Here is a 7076-nt window from a genome sequence, read left to right on the forward strand (position 1 = left end):
TCCGAACCTGGTCCAACTAATTACACACCTTCTTTCACAACAAAAGGAGATACCCATTAGGTAACCCTAGAGGAGGATCTGCCTTTTAAATTGTTAACAGACTTTAGACCAAGGGAAATCCTTGGGAGGGAAAAGCAAGCATCCTTTGGGAGACTTTTGAGGTAGGCTAGATATTCTCCTGAAAGAGTCCTGGTCTGATTAAACTTCTGCCAACTTCCTTCCTATACAACCATCTGGAGCTACCACTGGAGAAAGGCTGAGTGAAGGTCTTTGACCTATGATCTAGGTTCATGGTACATTGATGCAGCACTGATAAAGAACCACATGGATTAACAGGTGGATCATAAAACGATTTTAGAGGCATGTGAGAGGAAGTGTTTCTGGGCAGGTCAGGAGGAACTAAATATTTCAAGTTTGTTGCTTTTTCTGGCTGGGGGAAGAAAGCTGGCCCAAGGAGGAGACAGATGGGGGAGTTGGGACGGGGAGTGAAGAGAATGTCAGCACGCAGCCGCCGTTGGGCACCAAAGAATTGGGATGAGACAACAGCAAAAACAGTCTCTTGCTAAAGAGCTTGAGAAGTAGCTGCTGTTCATATACCTGATTTTTTAAAAAATATATTTTATTGATTTTTTACAGAGAGGACGGGAGAGGGATAGAGAGTTAGAATCATCGATAAGAGAGAAACACCGATCATCTGCCTCCTGCACACCCCCCACTGGGGATGTGCCCACAACCAAGGTACATGCCCTTGACTGGAATCAAACGTGGGACCCTTTAGTCCGAAGGCCGACGCTCTATCCACTGAGCCAAACCGGTCAGGGCCATATACCTGATTTTTTAATTTTAAAAAAATCGCCCAACACTTCATAGCCTCAACCTATAGTCACCCAGAAGCAGATAAACACAAGACAAAACTAGAATTCAAAGCAAGAATAAAAACAAGATAATACCAGCACCTGGCCTCTCCAACGACGGGGGTGGGGGGAAGTTGTCTGCTGATCTCTGTCTGAGGTTTTAGAGAAATGCTGAGAGTGGTCATTAACATTCAACAAGTTTTTAATGCTAACTTATTGTCATTAAGTCTCTTCTGGGACAAGTTCTATTTTGAGATCTTGGCCTTTAAATTAACCTAAATTCACCTTCTATTCTTTTTCAATATTTCCCCTTTAACTCTTTCATGACTTTTCGGGTCCCATTTGGGTCTCTCTCCAGGACACAGATTCGCTGAGCCCTAGCCATCCTCTTGAGATGTGGTTAATTCAAACTGAGATATAGGCCATATTTCAAATATTTAGTAACTAGGGGCCCAGTGCATGAATTCATGCACTTTGAAATGAACTGTGGGCCACGAGGCTGCGGTGGGCACAGGGCCAGGTCTTGGCCCATCCTCCATGCCCCCACCTGGCCTCTACCACTGCGGCCCTCGGTCCCCTTACTGTTGGCAGCCCCACTCCCGCCACCACCGCTGCTCCCATGCACTGATGGCACCAACCCCGCTTGCACCCACTGATGGCGCGGAGTGATTAGGGCTGGTGCCAGCAGCGGGTGTGAGCGGGACCAGTGCCAGCAGTGGGTGCGAGCGGTGGCTGCTGGCCCTGATCACCCCTCAGGAGCAGGGGGAGGTGGAGAAGCCCTGAGGGGCGATCAGGGCTGGCAGCCACTGCTGGCACCCACTGATGGCACTGAGCGATCAGGGCCAGTGCCAGGCACCAACAGAGGGTGCGAGTGCCGGGGCGGGAGCAAAGAATTTTCAGTAACCACCAGAGGCTCACCCTGATGACAGCGACCAGTGCCCCACCTTCGTCTGCCCCCTCCTCACCTCCTCCACCATCCTGCCATGACCTATGCCTGCCATGTTCCGCACTCTGCCACCTGCTGCTGACGCCCGCCATGTTCTGTGTGTGCCCTCTGGTGGTCAGCACGTGTCATAGTGACCAGTTGTTCGGATGTTCCCCTGTTTTGTCTATTTGCATATTAGGATTTTATATATATAGATATGTTGTTTGAATTTTCTAAGTATCAGTTATAGTAGGTCCTCAGGGTACATAAGAAATCCATTCCTACAGCACGATGTAATGGCGATTTTTGCCGTAAGTCGGAACCCACCTACATAAGCACCTATGTCACTCACATGGAGCACATACACAGCAGTAATGAAGTGAAACAGCAAAAAAAAAAAATGTAAAAGAAAGATAACAATTCCTGACCTTGTGGTAAATAAATAATAAAAAACATAAAGCACATATGTACATACATCGAAATGACGGAAGTTTTTTGTTTTTTTTTTACATAAATACTGTAAACGGGAGATGGCGACATAACCATGAAATGACATACTACATAGAGTCCGACGTAAGCCGAGGACTGCCTGTATATGTTTAAATGATACCATTCAGGGTATATTGGGCTCAATAAATTATTAAAATTAATTTCATCTGTTCCCTTTTTTGCTTTAATGTGGCTGCTAGACAATTTAAAATTGCATCTGTAGCTTGCATTCTATTTCTATGGGATAGAGCTACACTGAGCTTTTAACACACAAAAACACCTTATGGCTAAGAAGAGACTATAGTAGGCCTGCTTTCCAAACACATACAACCACACAACCATTTTACACATAACATCTTGTTCTAGTTATATACTTTGTCTCCTTTATGGGGTCCAAACACAGAACCAAGTCCATTAATTCCTTCAAGCTGCCTGGAGTCTGTTTAGTGCCTGGCAGTCGTTTCAGTGCTCTGCCGAGAAGCATACCTCCCAAAGAAACTGATTTATGGAAACAAAGCAGCTGAGGCCCTTCAAGGATGTACCTCATTATTCTGGCAGCTTTAACATGGTCAAGATCAGCAGGAGTAATGTCCGTGTAGGTGTTCAATGTGTGAGTAGTTTTAGCAAAAAACAAAATTAAAGTACATTTTATCATTTCACCAAATCTCACAGAATCACAGAATTGACATTTGGAAGGTATCTAATTCAATACCCTAGTCCGTGGTCGGCAAACTGTGGCTCGTGAGCCACATGTGGCTCTTTGGCCCCTTGAGTGTGGCTCTTCCTAAGCCTTAGGAGTACCCTAATTAAGTTAATAACAATGTACTTACCTATATAGTTTAAGTTTAAAAAATTTGGCTCTCAAAAGAAATTTCAATCGTTGTACTGTTGATATTTGGCTCTGTTGACTAATGAGTTTACTGACCACTGCCCTAGGTCATATTCCAGATTAGAGGCCAAATATCCAGCTGCTGATAATACACCAAATATTTATTCAGGGTCCACTGGGCACTAGGCACTCACTTCATCCTCACCAACAAGCTTACCAAGTACTATTATGACCAGTCCAATTTCATAGGTGCTGGGAAGATCAGAGAGGTTGGACCACTTCTCTGAAGTCACACACCAGGGAGGGGCTGGTATACTTCACTTGCTCTGCTGCCTCTGGCAAGTGGAGAGATGAAGTATTCTTGCTACAGCCTATAGTAATGGGCAGTGTTTGCATTAGACACATGACTGAGATAATGTATTCAGAAGACTTAATAGTTATTTTAAACAATTTTAGAGCATTAAGGTGATAGTATGGAAATGGAAACTGTCAGGAAAACCCTTGCTTTTCATCTTTTTCATACCTACAGGTGGGAGTTTGCTATGATATTTATTACAGTTACACACACTGAAATACTGGAGATCTATCAGGCATCTTTCCCTAACTTACATTTTATGTCTCTTTTGAATTTACATAGTAGCGTTGGCATTTGCAGAAATGGGAACAAGACTCACCTGGAGAAAGCTTTGAGCTTTTCAGATTTCAGGGCCCAGTCAGAGCACAGCCCAGTCAGAGAGAACGGTGTTCTGTTCAGCCGTGCTTTCTGCAGTGGTGCCTGGCACCCCCACAGAAGTTAATGTTTGAAGTTGTTTGGCTATTAGTTAATTCTTACCTTTTTCAGGATAAAGAGAAGGAAACAGGAGCAGAACTGATGAGCGGGACTCCTTCCCTGGCCCAGAGCTGACTCCAGCGGGGATCCTGACTCACTCAGAGCATTAGGTTCTGCTGCCTCCTACTGGCTAGAGTGAGACTTAGCACAAAACCCACAGGCAGGAAAATTAATTCAGTGCTTCTCAACTTGATGAACACACGGACTCATTTTAAAGGGAGAAATAAACCTCCTAAATAGATGTGCAATCCCCATATTGAAAAACACCATTCTAAATCATGCAAGTAGCAACCAAGCCTTACATTCTAAGAGATGCTTTAAATGCCTGTGGGAGATCCTGCAGGGCCCAGAGGTAACCCTTGTTCTCAGAATTAGGTAGTTCCCACAACAAATCTCGCAGTAATGACGACTCTTTGTCAGGGCACCTCTCTACCTAATTTTGGTGTTTCTAACTCCATTTTTACAGAAACATACTTTTCTCTTCGTTTCTGTGAAACTATACTCATTTTTCTTCCTTGCCTTATATGCATTTGTCTCCTCCCCCACCCCCACCCCCCCACCCCCTTCCCCGGAGATAGGGATGTTTTTGTCTGCCATCTCAGCATTCTGTCCTTTGATGCTCCTTGTTATGAGATATCCTTACTCCACAGCTTCCAGTATGACCTTCTTTGAAAACTCCTCCACCTCCACCCTTCCACCTCTTCACAAGCAAAATCCGCCCCTCTCTCCTCCAGGTGACCGTCACCCTGTCCTTAGCTTGATAGCTGCTGTCACCTGTATACCGTAGGTGTCTGTATCAACCACTAGACATCCAGCGATTTCAGAACAGAGGTCAGGTCTTAAACATTTTTAAGTAATACACTTGTTTATATCAGTTGAATTTGAAAATATACTCAGCATTATTAAAGGAACCATCTTGACTAAGATGTTTGAATCAGAGGTTTATGAGTTAATAAAACATAGACATACACAACTAGAACACAAGACGCAATGCGAGAAATAAATGGCAGGTTACGGAGCTGATAAAGCCACAAAACACAAAGAAACAGAAAGAAGCAGTTGCCTCTACCAAGAAGAGAAAATAGAGTTTGAGACTGATCTGAAATGATAAGTTATATATGTGGGACTGGGGGGAGGAGGCTGTCATATATGGAAACTATTCCAGAGAGAAGAAATTCAAATAAGATAATATACATGCCTGTGAGACAGGAAGAGTGTGAGTATTTTCTCTGAGCTAAGAGAAGTGTTATTTTTCCAGAGTCCAAGGTGCTTTTAGGGGAGAGAGAAAGACAGGTCAGGTCACTGAGGGCCTTAAAGGCCAAATAAGAAGGGTTGTCTGATGTCTTGATGAGGCAGAGACTGGGTGGAACATCTGTGGGCCAGTGGAGCACAGGCACCCTGTACCCAGGTATCCAGATGAATCCCACTCTTCCATGAGAACTGTAGTACTTCTGGGGGAAAGACATTCTGTTCCTCTCTTACCCTTTGAGACAGCGTGGAGGGACCTGGACAGTATTGTGCTAAGCAAAATAAGCCAGACAGAGAAACACAAGAATCACATGACCTCACTCACATGTGGAATCTTATGAACAAAATAAATCCAGAGGCATGGATACATGAAACAGACTGACAGAAGTCAGAGGGGAGGGAGGATGGGGGACTGGATGCAAGAAGGGGAAGAGATTGGCCAACGAACATATATACATAGCTCATGGACACAGACAACAGAGTAGTGAAGGCCAGGGGAGGGGTAGAAGGGGCTGGGTGGAGGTGGGCAAAGCGGGTGGAAATGAGGGACATCTGTAACAGTGTTGACAATAAAAATAGAAAGAAAAGAAGACTGTTCCTGAGTTGGGGACATACACAGACATGGTCTGGGTGGGCAGCTTTGAGTGAGAGTCCATGGAGCTGAGTCTACTTTGTAAACCGGGCAGAGCCCCAAGACTGTGCATAAGGGGAGGGGCTCCAAGCGCCCCAGGGCAACATGCACCACAACGGGACTTGTGCGGTGGCATGTGCAGCCGTGATGAAAGGGCTGCGCACAGGATTCTAAAGAGCATTCTCTTCCCTCTGGACACTTCAAGATATAGAAAACTTTTGGGGGGACACCCCTCCCCACCCCGCCTCGGATTGGGTGTAGGGAGGAGACAGCATTCTCTTTTGTACAAGAGCAGTGGTTCCCAAATGAGAGTGTATACCCGAATCACCTGGAGGGCTCGTCACAACAGATTGTCCCAACCCAATAGTGTTTAAGTTAACAGGCCTGGGGTGGGCCCCAACTTTTGTATTTCCACTAAGTTACTGGGTGAGGCTGATACCTGATGCTGCTGGGCCAGGGACCACCTTTGAAAACTATTATACAAGAACATCCCTGGGAGGAAAATGCTAAGAGTAGAATCCATGCCTGTTCTGTTCCTCACAGAGTCCCCAGCACCTCGCAAAGTACCTGAGACTAAGAGAGCCTCCAGAAACTATGAATACTTATAAACAACTGCACACCAGAGAGCGTATGACAGATAAAGTCTCATATTACATGCGACTGTAATTGTTCCAGACTTGTGTAAAAAACACCCATTTTGTTTTAACATTTTATTGATTTTAATTTTTTTTTATTGATTTCAGAGGAAGGGAGGCAATAGAAACATCAAGGATGAGAGAGAATCATTGATTGGCTGCCTCCTGCATGCCCCACACTGGGGATCTAGCCTGCAACCTAGGCATGTGCCATGATCGGGAACCGAACCATGACCTCCTGGTTCATAGATTGGATTTTCAACCACTGAGCAACACTGGCTCGGCTGGTTTGACATTTTAATGAATTTTCTTAGATATTTTTTTAAACAAGAAACTGTCATAGAGTTAAACCAGAGCTCGACCTTAGACAGTCCTCCTTTCCCTCCCAGAAGTCAGCATGTCTTGCATTTGGTGTGATTCCTTCTCATTCTTGTCTTTTTACATTAACATATATATGTGTACTACAGGCCCAGTGCACAAAAATTTGTGCACTGGGGGGGAGGGGTCCCTCAGCCCAGCCTGCCCCCTCTCACAGACTGGGAGCCCTCAGGTGGGGAGCGGGCCTAAGCCACAGTCTGGCCTCCCTCTGCGGGAGGCAACCGGGCTGATCAGGGGAAGGCACCGCCCCCATCACCC

This window comes from Myotis yumanensis, unplaced genomic scaffold, assembly GCF_028538775.1.
Source record: "Myotis yumanensis isolate MYYU_CA2020_CCGP unplaced genomic scaffold, mMyoYum1.0.hap1 SCAF_1, whole genome shotgun sequence".
Lineage (NCBI taxonomy): Eukaryota > Metazoa > Chordata > Mammalia > Chiroptera > Vespertilionidae > Myotis > Myotis yumanensis.